The sequence below is a fragment of the Cyclopterus lumpus genome, chromosome 3 (genome assembly GCF_009769545.1).
Source record: "Cyclopterus lumpus isolate fCycLum1 chromosome 3, fCycLum1.pri, whole genome shotgun sequence".
Taxonomy (NCBI): Eukaryota; Metazoa; Chordata; class Actinopteri; order Perciformes; family Cyclopteridae; genus Cyclopterus; species Cyclopterus lumpus.
In genome coordinates this window covers 30,049,797-30,067,296 of record NC_046968.1, presented here as the reverse complement: position 1 = coordinate 30,067,296, position 17,500 = coordinate 30,049,797, and the positions used below count along the sequence as shown (strand labels likewise).

At 44.8% G+C, this 17,500-nt stretch overlaps 1 protein-coding gene across 3 annotated transcripts in view; it reads left to right on the top strand.

Moving 5' to 3' along the window:
- The window catches only part of large2 (LARGE xylosyl- and glucuronyltransferase 2), a 52,764-nt gene that overhangs the window by 6,219 nt on the left and 29,045 nt on the right, over positions 1–17,500 (top strand). The window contains exon 2 of one of the 3 annotated variants that reach the window (XM_034529291.1): positions 14,561–14,621. The exons of 1 other annotated variant lie outside the window; for it this stretch is intronic. The gene's annotated coding sequence lies outside the window, so the exon portion shown is untranslated. Of the gene's footprint in view, positions 1–14,560; positions 14,627–17,500 lie in introns of all 3 variants that reach the window. One more of the 3 variants, XM_034529292.1, reaches the window with a different exon arrangement.

Sequence of the window (17,500 nt, the reverse complement as noted above, 5' to 3'; positions counted from 1 at the left end):
CTTCATCCAGCTTCATCCAGCTTCAGTCAGCTTCATCCAGCTTTAGTCAGCTTTAGTCAGCTTCAGTCAGCTTCATCCAGCTTCATCCAGCTTCAGTCAGCTTCATCCAGCTTCATCCAGCTTCATCCAGCTTCAGTCAGCTTTAGTCAGCTTCAGTCAGCTTCATCCAGCTTCATCCAGCTTCAGTCAGCTTCAGTCAGCTTCATCCAGCTTCATCCAGCTTCAGTCAGCTTCATCCAGCTTCAGTCAGCTTCATCCAGCTTCAGTCAGCTTCAGTCAGCTTCAGTCAGCTTCAGTCAGCTTCATCCAGCTTCATCCAGCTTCATTCAGCTCCTCCTGCTCCTGCTCCTGCTCCTCCTGCTCCTGCTCTTCCTGCTCCTGCTCCTCCTCCTGCTCCTCCTCTTCCTCCTGCTCTTCCTCTTCCTCCTCCTCCTGCTCCTCCTCCTCCTCCTGCTCTTCCTCCTCCTCCTCATCTTCCTCTTCCTCCTCCTCTTCCTCCTGCTGCTCCTCCTCTTCCTCTTCCTCCTCCTCCTCCTGCTCCTCCTCCTCTTCTTCCTCTTCCTCCTCCTCCTCCTCCTGCTCCTCCTCCTCCTCCTGCTCTTCTCTGCGTTCCCCTTCCTGCTAATGGCTTCTCCATTAACGGCTGTGTGGGTAATTAGATGTATTTCCGGCTCGTGGTCACGCACAATGAGGAATAAATAATGTGAGGAAGAAGGTTCCTCTGGTCTCCGCGGCAACAGAACATGTCCTGAGTGCACTGGATGGATTTCCTGCTCCGGTCCTGAACCGCTGGGGGCCGGCCGGCCTCGTCACCTCGTTAGCGTCCAGCTGTTCCCTAGCAGCAGGACCCTGTTCATATGGAGAGGCGTTTAAGGACATCCGTGTCGCGTTTCCATACGTGTGAAAGTGTGGCAAAGCCGAAACAATGGTGGACCTGAACACCTCACGTCTGCTTTGTGTCACAATCCTCCAGTCAGACTTAGTGGTGTTCACAAGCTACAGAAACACAACCGCCATCAGCGCTTCATCCGTAGTCACTTTCTTTGTTTAAGTTTCGTGTCCCTTAGTCACTGTGTCTCTTTGTAGTCACTGTGTCTCTTTGTAGTCACTGTGTGTCTCTTTGTAGTCACTGTGTCTCTTTGTAGTCACTGTGTCTCTTTGTAGTCACTGTGTCTCTTTGTAGTCACTGTGTGTCTCTTTGTAGTCACTGTGTGTCTCTTTGTAGCCAGTGTGTCTCCTTTTGTAGTCATTGTGTCTCTTTGTAGTCACTGTGTGTCTTTGTAGTCACTGTGTGTCTCTTTGTAGTCACTGTGTGTCTCTTTGTAGCCAGTGTGTCTCCTTTTGTAGTCACTGTGTGTCTCCTTTTGTAGCCAGTGTGTCTCCTTTTGTAGTCACTGTGTCTCCTTTTGTAGTCACTGAGTGTCTCTTTGTAGCCAGTGTGTCTCCTTTTGTAGTCACTGTGTCTCTTTGTAGTCACTGTTTGTCTTTGTAGTCACTGTGTGTCTCTTTGTAGCCAGTGTGTCTCCTTTTGTAGTCACTGAGTGTCTCTTTATAGTCACTGTGTCTCCTTTTTGTAGTCACTGTGTGTCTCTTTGTAGTCACTGTGTCTCTTTGTAGTCACTGTGTGTCTCTTTGTAGTCACTGTGTGTCTCTTTGTAGCCAGTGTGTCTCCTTTTGTAGTCACTGTGTCTCTTTGTAGCCAGTGTGTCTCCTTTTGTAGTCACTGTGTCTCTTTGTAGTCACTGTGTGTCTCTTTGTAGCCAGTGTGTCTCCTTTTGTAGTGACTGTGTCTCTTTGTAGCCAGTGTGTCTCCTTTTGTAGTCACTGTGTCTCTTTGTAGCCAGTGTGTCTCCTTTTGTAGTCACTGTGTGTCTCTTTGTAGCCAGTGTGTCTCCTTTTGTAGTCACTGTGTGTCTCTTTGTAGCCAGTGTGTCTCCTTTTGTAGTCACTGTATGTCTCTTTGTAGCCAGTCCGTCTCCTTTTGTAGTCACTTTGTCTCTTTGTAGCCAGTGCGTCTCCTTTTGTAGTCACTGTGTCTCTTTGTAGCCAGTGCGTCTCCTTTTGTAGTCACTGTGTCTCTTTGTAGCCAGTGTGTCTCCTTTTGTAGTCACTGTGTCTCTTTGTAGCCAGTGCGTCTCCTTTTGTAGTCACTGTGTGTCTCTTTGTAGCCAGTTCGTCTCCTTTTGTAGTCACTGTGTCTCTTTGTAGTCACTGTGTGTCTCCTTGTAGCCAGTGTGTCTCCTTTTGTAGTCACTGTGTCTCTTTGTAGCCAGTGTGTCTCCTTTTGTAGCCAGTGTGTCTCCTTTTGTAGCCAGTGTGTCTCCTTTTGTAGCCAGTGTGTCTCCTTTTGTAGTCACTGTGTGTCTCTTTGTAGCCAGTGTGTCTCCTTTTGTAGCCAGTGTGTCTCCTTGTAGCCAGTGTGTCTCCTTTTGTAGTCACTGTGTGTCTCTTTGTAGCCAGTGTGTCTCCTTTTGTAGCCACTGTGTGTCTCTTTGTAGCCAGTGTGTCTCCTTTTGTAGCCACTGTGTCTCTTTGTAGCCAGTGTGTCTCCTTGTAGCCAGTGTGTCTCTTTGTAGTTGTTGTGTGTCTCTTTGTAGCCAGTGTGTCTCCTTGTAGCCAGTGTGTCTCCTTTTGTAGTCACTGTGTGTCTCTTTGTAGCCAGTGTGTCTCCTTGTAGCCAGTGTGTCTCTTTGTAGCCAGTGTGTCTCCTTGTAGCCAGTGTGTCTCTTTGTAGCCAGTGTGTCTCCTTTTGTAGCCACTGTGTCTCTTTGTAGCCAGTGTGTCTCCTTGTAGCCAGTGTGTCTCCTTGTAGCCAGTGTGTCTCTTTGTAGCCAGTGTGTCTCCTTTTGTAGCCACTGTGTCTCTTTGTAGCCAGTGTGTCTCCTTGTAGCCAGTGTGTCTCCTTGTAGCCAGTGTGTCTCTTTGTAGTTGTTGTGTGTCTCTTTGTAGTTGTTGTGTGTCTCTTTGTAGCCAGTGTGTCTCCTTGTAGCCAGTGTGTCTCCTTTTGTAGTCACTGTGTGTCTCTTTGTAGCCAGTGTGTCTCCTTTTGTAGCCACTGTGTCTCTTTGTAGCCAGTGTGTCTCCTTGTAGCCAGTGTGTCTCTTTGTAGCCAGTGTGTCTCCTTGTAGCCAGTGTGTCTCTTTGTAGTTGTTGTGTGTCTCTTTGTAGCCAGTGTGTCTCTTTGTAGTCATTCTGGGACTCTTTGCAGCTCTCTGACACCGGTTTGTGTAAAAGATAACTGAACTGTTTATTGGAGACGTTGAAGAGAACCAAACCAGTTGAGGTTAAGGTGACTAATGGCTGAGGTGTTGTCCCAACATGCCTCAGTGGGGGTGCTGTGGACCCTGTGGGCAGGGCGGGACTCCTGCAGGGGGATGTGAATAAAGGACCAGCGTTGGGGGTTCAAGCCTCAGGAGGTGTCGGCTCTTTTGTCCTCGTAGTCCTTCTGTTCGTATTCAGATCAGCTGTGAGGAGCTGTTCGGCTTCAGAAGAACCCGGAGCTCAGACCTGGACCCGGAGCTGAGACCACATTTAAGCTGTACTTTAAATCCTCATTAAACCTGCGTTGATGTGGAGAAATATATATATATATATATATATATATATATATATATATATATATATATATATATATATATATATATATATATATATATCTATATCTATCCTGTGGTTTCTCCCACATTGAGGACGAAGTATGATCTTTGCAGACAGATCATCATCAATAATTTAAAAGCGGTTCATTCAATGTTTGTTTAACGTGATTTAACAACAAGAAGTGTTTTAAACATTAATGTTTGAGGAGGAAGTGGACTTCCTCTCTGGAGGTCACGTAGAGGTCACGTAGAGGTTGAGCATGTTCAAGCCCACAGCGCCCCGTGATGTCACGCCATGCACGCTGAATAACTTGAAGGAGCTGAAACGGGAAGCTGTCATCGATGACCTCATACGTTATTAATGTGTTCTGACCGTTTAGAATCTCATTATTTCAAACCAGCTCCATCTTTGCCAACAGAGACGTGTTTTGTTTTTAATGTGACGTCACGCTCCTGCTCACGAATAAAAATGTAAATATCGATCGCTTGAGACGTGAGAACTCACCGCTGGAGCCGTTAATTCATACGTTTCTAAAAGGAGGAGGAGGAGGAGGAGGAGGAGGAGGAGGAGGAGGAGGAGGAGCTTCATTGCTCTTGAATCCGTATTTTTAGGCGTGATGACGGTCCTTGAACGCAGCCCAGTTCATGTTCCTCTCAGAACAGCAACTGAGTCCACGAGTGAGCTCCTCGTTAAGTTTTTATAGCTCCGTGTGGGATCGAGTCTTCATACCTCTGCTCCTGTGTGAGAGAGAAACTAATGTTGTTCATGAATAATGCAGCATCCATTTAGCCCATCGCCCCTGAACTCAGCACCACTGGGGGACACGGCCGCGGACAAAAAAAACAGATCAGGGACCTCCTTTTTCTTCTTTTGTGCCGATCTGAGTTTATTGATCCTTTTAAGTTTTATCTTCACACATTTTTCAAAAAAGTCGGTCACAAATGATTTTTTGTCAATCGGCAAATATCAGCTCCATTTTAGTTTATTCCAGATGTCTTTGTTCTCCCTTTATGCATACAGCTGAGAACACTCAAGATCTGTCAATATTTTATTGATTTTCACCACTTTCTATCAAGAGAGACATTTATGAATAATTAAACAATATATATTTTGACGGTTGTGAGTGGACAACAACAAAAGTTTTTTTTTTGTATGAAATTGTTTTTACATTTTGTTCCGAAAATGTCTCATTTACATATAAAGAGGTTATAATCCAAAGTGAGCCTGACGGTAAACAGCAGTGAGTTCTCCACCCGACCCGGGATCAGAGTCCTGGGTGGACCGGTGGAGTATCTTTTGTGTACCGGTGGAGTATCTTTGGTCTATCGAGGGAGTATCTTTTGTGTACCGGTGGAGTATCTTTGGTGTATCGGTGAAGTATCTTTGGTCTATCGAGGGAGTATCTTTGGTCTATTGAGGGAGTATCTTTGGTCTATCGAGGGAGTATCTTTGGTCTATTGAGGGAGTATCTTTGGTCTATCGAGGGAGTATCTTTGGTCTATTGAGGGAGTGTAACAAGTTCTAGGCTGTCACATGGAGGTTTCTCCCCCAGCACCAAAGGATGAACATACAAACAGATAGGTTTAGTAATTTATTGTCTCTCGACTGTGCCTCTGCTCCCCCATCTCCCCCAGCTCCCCCATCTCGTGCCTCCAACTGTATGCCCCATATATAGGGCAGAGTCACTCCCTGCAGCTGAGGCCAATTAGGCCTATTCCTGGCACCTGTTCCCTGAACCACTCCCTCACACCCCTCCGCAGCTGAGCCTAACCACGCCCCAGCCACTACAGGGAGTATCTTTGGTCTATCGGAAGTATCTTTGGTGTATTGGTGGAGTATCTTTGGTGTATCGGTGGTGTATCTTTGGTGTATCGGTGGTGTATCGGTGGAGTATCTTTGGTGTATTGGTGGAGTATCTTTGGTGTATCGGTGGTGTATCTTTGGTGTATCGGTGGTGTATCGGTGGAGTATCTTTGGTCTATCGGTGGAGTATCTTTGGTGTATCTTTGGTCTATCGGTGGAGTATCTTTGGTCTATCGGTGGAGTATCTTTGGTCTATCGGTGGAGTATCTTTGGTGTATCTTTGGTCTATCGGTGGAGTATCTTTGGTCTATCGGTGGAGTATCTTTGGTCTATCGGTGGAGTATCTTTGGTCTATCGGTGGAGTATCTTTGGAGTATCTTTGGTCTATCGGTGGAGTATCTTTGGTCTATCGGTGGAGTATCTTTGGTCTATCGGTGGAGTATCTTTGGTCTATCTTTGGAGTATCTTTGGTCTATCGGTGGAGTATCTTTGGTCTATCTTTGGAGTATCTTTGGAGTATCTTTGGTCTATCGGTGGAGTATCTTTGGTCTATCTTTGGTGTATCTTTGGTCTATCGGTGGAGTATCTTTGGTCTATCTTTGGAGTATCTTTGGAGTATCTTTGGTCTATCGGTGGAGTATCTTTGGTCTATCTTTGGAGTATCTTTGGTCTATCGGTGGAGTATCTTTGGTCTATCTTTGGAGTATCTTTGGAGTATCTTTGGTCTATCGGTGGAGTATCTTTGGTCTATCTTTGGTGTATCGGTGAAGTATCTTTGGTGGATTCTCATTGGTGTATATTTGGTGTATCTTCGGAGTATCTTTGGTGTATTGGTCGAGTATCTTTGGTGTATATTTGGTTTATTGGTGGTATATCTTTGGAGTATCTTTGGTGTGTATTTGGTGAAGTATCTTTAGTGTATCTGTGTTATCTGGGAGCTGAGGTGTAATGAAGCACAAAGCTATGATGTGATAACCTCATTATTCTCCACCGCTCGCTCCAAAGTACTCAGTCTACTCCACTAGCTACTAAAGCAGAGTGTGTGTGTGCGTCTCTCTGTGTGTGCGTCTGTGTGTGTGTGTGTGTGTGTGTGTCATCTTTGCGCTAAGCTGCTTGTTTAAAATGATTTTTTACTTTGCTGAATTACTTCTGTGAGTTTTGGAATTTTTGCTTGAGCAGTTTAATTTAATTAAAATATATTTAGTATTTATTTATTTGATAGTTAAATAATGCAGAAATAATCCATGTTTCAATGTGATTATGAAGCATGACTCCCAAACGTTCTGTATGTTTCACTTGATCCGTCACAATGGAAGAAGACTCCAATACTTCTAGTACCAAAACAACAAGCACTCAGTGTGTGAGGTGGGTGAACAGCCCATAATTCATCTCTAATATCTATTGTATGTTCATGTGAAAACATCTGCATGCATTCTAGTTCATCACCAGCACTACATTTTACTGGATTACATGAACGCATCATGATGGGACTAGACTAGTTAAATGAACAGTTTCCTAAATAAACTGGTTATGTTCAAAAAAATATGTTAATAACTATGTAAATGCAGTAATGTTGCATTTATCGGTTCTCTCCCATCCTCTTGAAAACATCAGTGAACCTCAAATCATTTTAAAATTAGGCTCTTTAAAAACACATTTATGTATATTTAAGTCATGATGAGTCGTCGTCTCCCCCCCCCCCCCCCCCCCCCCCCCCCCCCCCCCACACACACACACACACATTGCTGTAGAATGAGCAGGTGAAGTGTCGTCCAATTAAAACCAGAATCCCCCACAGTCCCTGAACTCATCGTGTCTCGGCTCCTCCCCGTCAGCTGTGCAGCTTCTTCTTCTTTTTGTTGTTTTTCTGTTGATTCCAGAATCCACGAACTGAACACACCATAATAATCACAAATTATTAAATTAAATCAGCTTATTGTCTGGATTCTGTTTATTTAATTTATTTATTACTTTACTTATTTATTTTAGCTTCATTGTCTCTTTGAATGAGATTAGTCTGAATGTGGAGCTTAATGTTTAATCTTTGTTTGTCCTGCTGCTCTCATGTCAAAAACAACGTTGTTTGAATTATTATTTTCAACTCTGAAGTTTCATGTTTTTTTAATTGTTCTACTTTGTCTGTTTGGAAACTTATTTATTTAAAGAACTTTGGGACGATAAAGTTTATCGTGTTGCGTCTCTTGTCCTCGTGTCTTCTTGTCCTCGTGTCTTCATGTCCTCGTGTCTTCATGTCCTCGTGTCCTCGTGTCTTCATGTCTTCATGTCCTCATGTCCTTGTGTCTTCATGTCCTCGTGTCTTCATGTCCTCATGTCCTCATGTCTTCATGTCCTCATGTCTTCATGTCCTTGTGTCTTCATGTCCTCGTGTCTTCATGTCTTCATGTCTTCATGTCCTCATGTCTTCATGTCCTCATGTCCTCGTGTCTTCATGTCCTCGTGTCTTCATGTCCTCATGTCTTCATGTCCTCATGTCTTCATGTCCTCATGTCCTTGTGTCTTCATGTCCTTGTGTCTTCATGTCCTCGTGTCTTCATGTCCTCGTGTCTTCATGTCCTCGTGTCCTCATGTCCTCGTGTCTTCATGTCCTCGTGTCCTCATGTCCTCATGTCCTTGTGTCTTCATGTCCTCGTGTCTTCATGTCTTCTTGTCTTCATGTCCTCGTGTCTTCATGTCCTCATGTCCTCATGTCTTCATGTCCTCATGTCTTCATGTCCTTGTGTCTTCATGTCCTCGTGTCTTCATGTCTTCATGTCTTCATGTCCTCATGTCTTCATGTCCTCATGTCCTCGTGTCTTCATGTCCTCGTGTCTTCATGTCCTCATGTCTTCATGTCCTCATGTCTTCATGTCCTCATGTCCTTGTGTCTTCATGTCCTTGTGTCTTCATGTCCTCGTGTCTTCATGTCCTCGTGTCTTCATGTCCTCGTGTCCTCATGTCCTCGTGTCTTCATGTCCTCGTGTCCTCATGTCCTCATGTCCTCATGTCCTCATGTCCTTGTGTCTTCATGTCCTCGTGTCTTCATGTCCTCGTGTCTTCATGTCCTTGTGTCTTCATGTCCTCATGTCTTCATATCCTCATGTCTTCATGTCTTCATGTCCTCGTGTCTTCATGTCCTCGTGTCTTCGTGTCCTCGTGTCCTCGTGTCTTCATGTCTTCATGTCCTCATGTCTTCATGTCCTCATGTCCTCGTGTCTTCATGTCCTCGTGTCTTCATGTCCTCATGTCCTCGTGTCTTCATGTCCTTGTGTCTTCATGTCCTCGTGTCTTCATGTCCTCGTGTCCTCGTGTCTTCATGTCTTCATGTCCTCATGTCCTTGTGTCTTCATGTCCTCGTGTCTTCATGTCCTCATGTCCTCATGTCTTCATGTCCTCATGTCTTCATGTCCTTGTGTCTTCATGTCCTCGTGTCTTCATGTCTTCATGTCTTCATGTCCTCATGTCTTCATGTCCTCATGTCCTCGTGTCTTCATGTCCTTGTGTCTTCATGTCCTCGTGTCTTCATGTCCTCGTGTCTTCATGTCCTCGTGTCTTCATGTCCTCGTGTCTTCATGTCCTCGTGTCCTCATGTCCTCATGTCCTCGTGTCTTCATGTCCTCGTGTCTTCATGTCCTCGTGTCTTCATGTCCTTGTGTCTTCATGTCCTCATGTCTTCATATCCTCATGTCTTCATGTCTTCATGTCCTCGTGTCCTCATGTCCTCGTGTCCTCATGTCCTCGTGTCTTCATGTCCTCATGTCTTCATGTCCTCATGTCTTCATGTCCTCGTGTCTTCATGTCCTCATGTCCTCATGTCTTCATGTCCTCGTGTCTTCATGTCCTCGTATCTTCATGTCTTCGTGTCCTCGTGTCTTCGTGTCCTCGTGTCTTCATGTCCTTGTGTCTTCATATCCTCATGTCTTCATGTCCTTGTGTCTTCATATCCTCATGTCTTCATGTCCTCATGTCTTCATGTCCTCGTGTCTTCATGTCCTCGTGTCATCATGTCCTTGTGTCTTCATGTCCTCGTGTCTTCATGTCTTCATGTCTTCATATCCTCATGTCTTCATGTCCTCGTGTCTTCATGTCTTCATGTCTTCATGTCTTCATATCCTCATGTCTTCATGTCCTTGTGTCTTCATATCCTCATGTCCTCATGTCTTCATGTCTTCATGTCCTCATGTCTTCATATCCTCATGTCATCATGTCCTCATGTCTTCATTTCCTTGTGTCTTCATGTCTTCATGTCTTCATATCCTCATGTCTTCATGTCCTTGTGTCTTCATGTCCTCATGTCTTCATATCCTCATGTCCTTGTGTCTTCATATCCTCATGTCCTCATGTCTTCATGTCCTCATGTCTTCATGTCATCATGTCTTCATGTCTTCATATCCTCATGTCTTCATATCCTTGTGTCATCATGTCTTCATATCCTCATGTCTTCATATCCTCGTGTCATCATGTCTTCATGTCTTCATATCCTCATGTCTTCATGTCCTTGTGTCTTCATGTCCTCATGTCTTCATATCCTCATGTCTTCATGTCCTTGTGTCTTCATATCCTCGTGTCATCATGTCTTCATATCCTCATGTCTTCATGTCCTTGTGTCTTCATGTCCTCATGTCATCATGTCTTCATGTCCTCTTGTCCTCATGTCTTCATATCCTCGTGTCATCATGTCCTCATGTCTTCATATCCTCGTGTCTTCATGTCCTTGTGTCTTCATGTCTTCATGTCCTCATGTCGTCTTGTCTTCATGTCCTCATGTCCTCGTGTCCTCATGTCCTCGTGTCTTCATATCCTCGTGTCATCATGTCTTCATGTCCTCATGTCGTCTTGTCTTCATGTCTTCATGTCTTCATGTCCTCATGTCCTCGTGTCCTCATGTCCTTGTGTCTTCATGTCCTCGTGTCTTCATGTCTTCGTGTCTTCATGTCCTCGTGTCCTCGTGTCTTCATGTCTTCGTGTCTTCATGTCCTCATGTCCTCATGTCTTCATGTCCTTGTGTCTTCATGTCCTTGTGTCTCCATGTCCTCGTGTCCTCATGTCTTCGTGTCCTCGTGTCCTCATGTCTTCATGTCCTCGTGTCTTCATGTCCTCGTATCTTCATGTCTTCGTGTCCTTGTGTCTTCATGTCCTCGTGTCTTCATGTCCTTGTGTCTTCATGTCCTTGTGTCTTCATGTCCTTGTGTCTTCATGTCCTTGTGTCTTCATGTCTTCATGTCCTTGTGTCTTCATGTCCTCGTGTCATCATGTCCTCGTGTCTTCATGTCCTCATGTCCTCATGTCTTCATGTCCTCGTGTCTTCATATCCTCGTGTCTTCATGTCCTCGTGTCTTCATGTCCTCATGTCTTCATGTCCTTGTGTCTTCATGTCCTTGTGTCTTCATGTCCTCGTGTCTTCATGTCCTCGTGTCATCATGTCCTCGTGTCTTCATATCCTCGTGTCCTCATGTCCTTGTGTCTTCATGTCCTCGTGTCTTCATGTCCTCATGTCCTCATGTCTTCATGTCTTCATGTCCTCGTGTCTTCATATCCTCGTGTCATCATGTCTTCATGTCTTCATATCCTCATGTCCTCATGTCTTCATGTCTTCATGTCCTCATGTCTTCATATCCTCGTGTCATCATGTCCTCATGTCTTCATGTCCTTGTGTCTTCATGTCCTCATGTCTTCATATCCTCGTGTCATCATGTCTTCATGTCTTCATATCCTCATGTCTTCATATCCTCATGTCTTCATGTCCTTGTGTCTTCATATCCTCGTGTCATCATGTCTTCATATCCTCATGTCTTCATATCCTCGTGTCATCGTGTCATCATGTCTTCATATCCTCATGTCTTCATGTCCTTGTGTCTTCATATCCTCATGTCTTCATGTCCTCATGTCTTCATATCCTCGTGTCATCATGTCATCATGTCATCATGTCTTCATATCCTCATGTCTTCATGTCCTTGTGTCTTCATGTCCTCATGTCATGTCTTCATATCCTCGTGTCATCATGTCTTCATGTCTTCATGTCCTCATGTCTTCATATCCTCATGTCCTTGTGTCTTCATATCTTCATGTCTTCTTGTCCTCATGTCTTCATATCCTTGTGTCTTCATGTCTTCATGTCCTTGTGTCTTCATATCCTCGTGTCATCATGTCTTCATGTCCTCATGTCTTCATATCCTCGTGTCATCATGTCTTCTTGTCCTCATGTCCTCATGTCTTCATGTCCTCGTGTCCTCATGTCTTCATGTCCTCATGTCTTCATATCCTCGTGTCCTCATGTCTTCTTGTCTTCATGTCCTCATGTCTTCATGTCCTCGTGTCCTCATGTCTTCATGTCCTCATGTCTTCATATCCTCGTGTCCTCATGTCTTCTTGTCTTCATGTCCTCATGTCTTCATGTCTTCATGTCCTCATGTCTTCATATCTTCGTGTCCTCATGTCTTCTTGTCTTCATGTCCTCGTGTCCTCATGTCTTCATATCCTCATGTCTTCATGTCCTCGTGTCCTCATGTCTTCATATCCTCATGTCTTCATATCCTCGTGTCCTCATGTCTTCATGTCCTCATGTCTTCATATCCTCGTGTCCTCATGTCTTCATATCCTCATGTCTTCATATCTTCATGTCTTCATGTCCTCATGTCTTCATGTCTTTATATCCTCGTGTCATCATGTCTTCATGTATTCATGTCCTCATGTCTTCATATCCTCATGTCTTCTTGTCCTCATGTCGTCTTGTCTTCATGTCTTCTTGTCCTCTGTCTTCATGTCTTCATGTCTTCTTGTCCTCTGTCTTCATGTCTTCATGTCTTCTTGTCCTCTGTCTTCATGTCCTCATGTCTTCTTGTCCTCTGTCTTCATGTCCTCATGTCTTCTTGTCTTCTTGTCCTCATGTCTTCATGTCTTCATGTCCTCGTGTCCTCATGTCTTCATGTCCTCATGTCTTCATATCCTCATGTCTTCTTGTCCTCATGTCGTCTTGTCTTCATGTCTTCTTGTCCTCTGTCTTCATGTCTTCATGTCTTCTTGTCCTCTGTCTTCATGTCTTCATGTCCTCATGTCTTCATGTCCTATGTCTTCTTGTCCTCTGTCTTCATGTCCTCATGTCTTCTTGTCCTCTGTCTTCTTGTCCTCTGTCTTCATGTCCTCATGTCTTCTTGTCCTCTGTCTTCTTGTCCTCTGTCTTCATGTCCTCATGTCTTCTTGTCCTCTGTCTTCATGTCCTCATGTCTTCTTGTCCTCTGTCATCATGTCTTCTTGTCCTCTGTCTTCATGTCATCATGTCTTCATGTCATCATGTCTGCTTGTCCTGTCTTCATGTCTTCATGTCTTCATGTCCTCTGTCTTCATGTCATCATGTCTTCTTGTCCTCTGTCTTCATGTCCTCATGTCTTCTTGTCCTCTGTCTTCATATCCTCATGTCTTCTTGTCCTCTGTCTTCATGTCTTCATGTCCTATGTCCTCGTTGAGACATGTGGACAGCTGAACTGATCACAGAAAAACCAGATTTCTCTTCTCATGAGTGACATTGCTGTAGAAGAAGAATGGAAGATGAAGATGAAGATGAAGATGAGATCCAGTTTCTGTTTCCGTTCAGTTTTCCAAGCTTTTCTGGTTCAGCGTCTCAAACCTCAAACAACATTGTTGAACTAGATATGAATTACACCGTATTATTTTCATTGATTATAGCTCTGCATGCTGCATGAAAGCAGCCTGAACTTCACCGGGTTGAATTTATTAGTTTGAAACGATGGAAATCATGTTTTAAAGCTGCATTCTCTCTCCTGACCACCAGGGGGCGACTCCTCTGGTTGTATAGAAGTATACGCTTCATGTTTTAAAGCTGCATTCTCTCTCCTGACCACCAGGGGGCGACTCCTCTGGTTGTATAGAAGTCTATGCTTCATGTTTTAAAGCTGCATTCTCTCTCCTGACCACCAGGGGGCGACTCCTCTGGTTGTATAGAAGTCTATGCTTCATGTTTTAAAGCTGCATTCTCTCTCCTGACCACCAGGGGGCGACTCCTCTGGTTGTATAGAAGTCTATGCTTCATGTTTTAAAGCTGCATTCTCTCTCCTGACCACCAGGGGGCGACTCCTCTGGTTGTATAGAAGTCTATGCTTCATGTGGTAAAGCTGCATTCTCTCTCCTGACCACCAGGGGGCGACTCCTCTGGTTGTATAGAAGTCTATGCGTCATGTGTTAAAGCTGCATTCTCTCTACTGACCACCAGGGGGCGACTCCTCTGGTTGTATAGAAGTCTATGCTTCATGTGTTAAAGCTGCATTCTCTCTCCTGACCACCAGGGGGCGACTCCTCTGGTTGTATAGAAGTCTATGCTTCATGTGTTAAAGCTGCATTCTCTCTCCTGACCACCAGGGGGCGACTCCTCTGGTTGTATAGAAGTATATACTTCATGTGTTAAAGTTACATTCTCTCTCCTGACCACCAGGGGGCGACTCCTCTGGTTGTATAGAAGTCTATGCTTCATGTGGTAAAGCTGCATTCTCTCTCCTGACCATCAGGGGGCGACTCCTCTGGTTGTATAGAAGTCTATGCTTCATGTGGTAAAGCTGCATTCTCTCTCCTGACCACCAGGGGGCGACTCCTCTGGTTGTATAGAAGTCTATGCTTCATGTGGTAAAGCTGCATTCTCTCTCCTGACCACCAGGGGGCGACTCCTCTGGTTGTATAGAAGTCTATGCTTCATGTGTTAAAGCTGCATTCTCTCTCCTGACCACCAGGGGACGACTCCTCTGGTTGTATAGAAGTCTATGCTTCATGTGGTAAAGCTGCATTCTCTCTCCTGACCACCAGGGGGCGACTCCTCTGGTTGTATAGAAGTCTATGCTTCATGTGTTAAAGTGACCATAACTACGTCCTTCTTATAGACGCAACAACTAAGAATGTAAATGCTAATATGAGGAAATCACACAAATGTCTCAAACACAGTTTGATTGACAGGTGCACCACCACAATAGATATTGACCAAGGAAGTTAGTTAGGAACCGGACCCCATGGTCCACCTCCACTTATGTAAGACACGCACACGCACACACAGACACACACACACACACACACACACACACACACACACACACACACATACACACACACACACACATCGCTGCATATCACTCGTGTTTACTCCTCTTTCCTGTTTTCACAGACTTCCTGTCGGAGTCGACTGAGCAGCTTTTCACTGCTGGGAGTTTACATCCGACAATCTGGTGAGGTGTGTGTGTGTGTGTGTGTGTGTGTGTGTGTGAGTGTGTGTGTGTGTGTGTGTGAGTGTGTGAGTGTGGCGTTCAGGGACGCGGCTCTTTTGTTGTGGTTCCCCTCGACGTGTTTACGAGAGACGGAGAGTGAAAAGGTGAGAACAGCTGGTCTAACAGAGGTCAAAGGTTGTCTGATCCTTGTTAACTGTCTTTGGGAGTTGATCCCCGGTTGTTTCTGCTGGTGTGTGTGTGTGTGTGTGTATATATATATATATATATATATATATATATATATATATATATATATATATATATAATAAAAATGTTGGATGAGGATCTAAAAGAGGCTTACAAACTCTGTAAATCGTCTGAGCTGATTTAATTAATTGGAAATACAATAATAATGATAAATAATTTTAAAAGTGTGCTCGCGGCGACCTGTGAGACTTTTAATGAGTTTTTACAAGGTCACACTCACACACTCACACACTCACACACTCACACACTCACACACTCACACACTCTTACACGCTCTGACCCGACATGACCGCAGGGTGAGACTTACCCACAATGCCTCGCTCTCACACTCTGAGCTCTCCTCTGCACCGATTGGATGGCTAACGAACACTCGAGGTCATGTGACGTGTGTTTCTAATGAGTCTCAGGGGGGTCATGTATATTAGAGACTACAAACAAATCAACGTGCAACAATAATGGGACTAAAGTTATATTTTTACATCTGAAATAATCGATAGTGTGATAATCACAATTTCAAAATGTCAGACCTCCTCAGCTGGTCATCCTCCGGGAGTCGCCCCCCGGTGGTCAGGAGAGAGAATGCAGCTTTAACACATGAAGCACAGACTTCTATACAACCAGAGGAGTCGCCCCCCGGTGGTCAGGAGAGAGAATGCAGCTTTAAGACATGAAGCATAGACTTCTATACAACCAGAGGAGTCGCCCCCTGGTGGTCAGGAGAGAGAATGCAGCTTTAAGACATGAAGCATAGACTTCTATACAACCAGAGGAGTCGCCCCCTGGTGGTCAGGAGAGAGAATGCAGCTTTAACACATGAAGCGTGGACTTCTATACAACCAGAGGAGTCACCCCCTGGTGGTCAGGAGAGAGAATGCAGCTTTAACACATGAAGCATAGACTTCTATACAACCAGAGGAGTCACCCCCTGGTGGTCAGGAGAGAGAATGCAGCTTTAACACATGAAGCATAGACTTCTATACAACCAGAGGAGTCACCCCCTGGTGGTCAGGAGAGAGAATGCAGCTTTAACACATGAAGCATATACTTCTATACAACCAGAGGAGTCACCCCCTGGTGGTCAGGAGAGAGAATGCAGCTTTAACACATGAAGCATATACTTCTATACAACCAGAGGAGTCGCCCCCTGGTGGTCAGGAGAGAGAATGCAGCTTTAACACATGAAGCATAGACTTCTATACAACCAGAGGAGTCGCCCCCTGGTGGTCAGGAGAGAGAATGCAGCTTTAACACATGAAGCATAGACTTCTATACAACCAGAGGAGTCGCCCCCTGGTGGTCAGGAGAGAGAATGCAGCTTTAACACATGAAGCATAGACTTCTATACAACCAGAGGAGTCGCCCCCTGGTGGTCAGGAGAGAGAATGCAGCTTTAACACATGAAGCATAGACTTCTATATAAAATCACAACTCTGCAATTCAAACTTCTTTTTTTTGTGCATGTCAGCAAAAGTCCTGCATTTTAAACCCCAAGACGTATTATTAAATATGTGGAGAGACGGATTGACCGACTCTGTGTGTGTGTGTGTGTGTGTATGTGTGTGTGTGTGTGTGTATGTGTGTGTATGTGTGTGTGTTCTATGCAGAGCGTGTCAGCGCTGCTGTCTGGTTCTGTTAGTGCTGATGAGTGACAGCCGTGACAACACAGAGCAGCTTATTAAGGTGTGTGTGTGTGTGTGTGTGTGTGTGTGTGTGTGTGTGTGTGTGTGTGTGTGTGTGTGTGTGTGTGTGTGTGTGTGTGTGTGTGTGTGTGTGTGTGTGTGTGTGTGTGTGTGTGTGTGTGTGTGTGTGTGTGTGTGTGTGACACCAGGTCTGATTTATTGATGGACCACGTCAAAATAAAAGTCCTGCTCCTCTCTGGAAGCAGAACCATCAGGACTAGAACCATCAGGACTAGAACCATCAGGACTAGAACCATCAGGACTAGAACCATCAGGACTAGAACCATCAGGACTTGTACCATCAGGACTTGAACCATCAGGACTAGAACCATCAGGACTAGAACCATCAGGACTAGAATCATCAGGACTTGAACCATCAGGACTAGAACCATCAGGACTAGAACCATCAGGACTTGAACCATCAGGACTAGAACCATCAGGACTAGAATCATCAGGACTTGAACCATCAGGACTAGAACCATCAGGACTTGAACCATCAGGACTAGAACCATCAGAACTAGAATCATCAGGACTTGAACCATCAGAACTAGAACCATCAGGACTTGAACCATCAGGACTAGAACCATCAGAACTAGAACCATCAGGACTAGAAGCATCAGGACTAGAACCATCAGGACTTGAACCATCAGAACTATAACCATCAGGACTTGAACCATCAGGACTAGAATCATCAGGACTTGAACCATCAGAACTAGAACCATCAGGACTTGAACCATCAGGACTAGAACCATCAGAACTAGAACCATCAGGACTAGAAGCATCAGGACTAGAACCATCAGGACTTGAACCATCAGAACTATAACCATCAGGACTTGAACCATCAGGACTAGAACCATCAGAACTAGAACCATCAGGACTAGAACCATCAGGATTTGAACCATCACAACTAGAACCATCAGGACTAGAACCATCAGGACTAGAACCATCAGGACT